This window comes from Penaeus monodon, chromosome 22 (genome assembly GCF_015228065.2).
Source record: "Penaeus monodon isolate SGIC_2016 chromosome 22, NSTDA_Pmon_1, whole genome shotgun sequence".
NCBI lineage: Eukaryota > Metazoa > Arthropoda > Malacostraca > Decapoda > Penaeidae > Penaeus > Penaeus monodon.
In genome coordinates, this window is record NC_051407.1 from 27,193,393 (window position 1) to 27,193,925 (window position 533).

The 533-nt window shown below is 28.9% G+C and overlaps 1 protein-coding gene across 1 annotated transcript in view; it reads right to left on the minus strand.

Moving 5' to 3' along the window:
* The window catches only part of LOC119587387 (receptor-type tyrosine-protein phosphatase S-like), a gene marked incomplete in the record, with an annotated part of 26,335 nt that overhangs the window by 10,298 nt on the left and 15,504 nt on the right, over positions 1-533 (minus strand).

The window sequence follows — 533 nt, forward strand, 5'->3', positions numbered from 1 at the left end:
AAGATTAGCAATATTAGCGTTTAATCATTGTTGCTAGTTTTATATCATTGTCATGTCAGAGGAGAAGGATCAGTAATATCAGTGGTATTATGTTTATATTGATTTTTATTATTTTGAAGAAGGAAGATTAATGGTGTGTGTGTTTAATTACTAATGCCAGTTCTATAGTGGTTTTTGATATGTTGGAGGAGAGAGATTAGCTATATCATTGCATAATTACTACTACAGTGATTATCATTATATTAGAAGAGAACAATTAGCAATATCGGCGTTTAATTACTATTGCAACATCTATGTTATTTGTTCTTCATACTGGATGAGAAAGATGAACAATATCTGTGTTTATTACTAATGCTACTTTTATAATAAATTTTATATAAGCGTTGTTACTTTTGCTTCTTCTGATACCGCTGTTACTACTACAACTATTATTATACTGCCGCTGCTATAATTGTTATCAACATCATCATTTCGATCATTATTTCATCATCGTATTCACTGTCGTTATTATGGTTATGCTATTTATTTTTAAC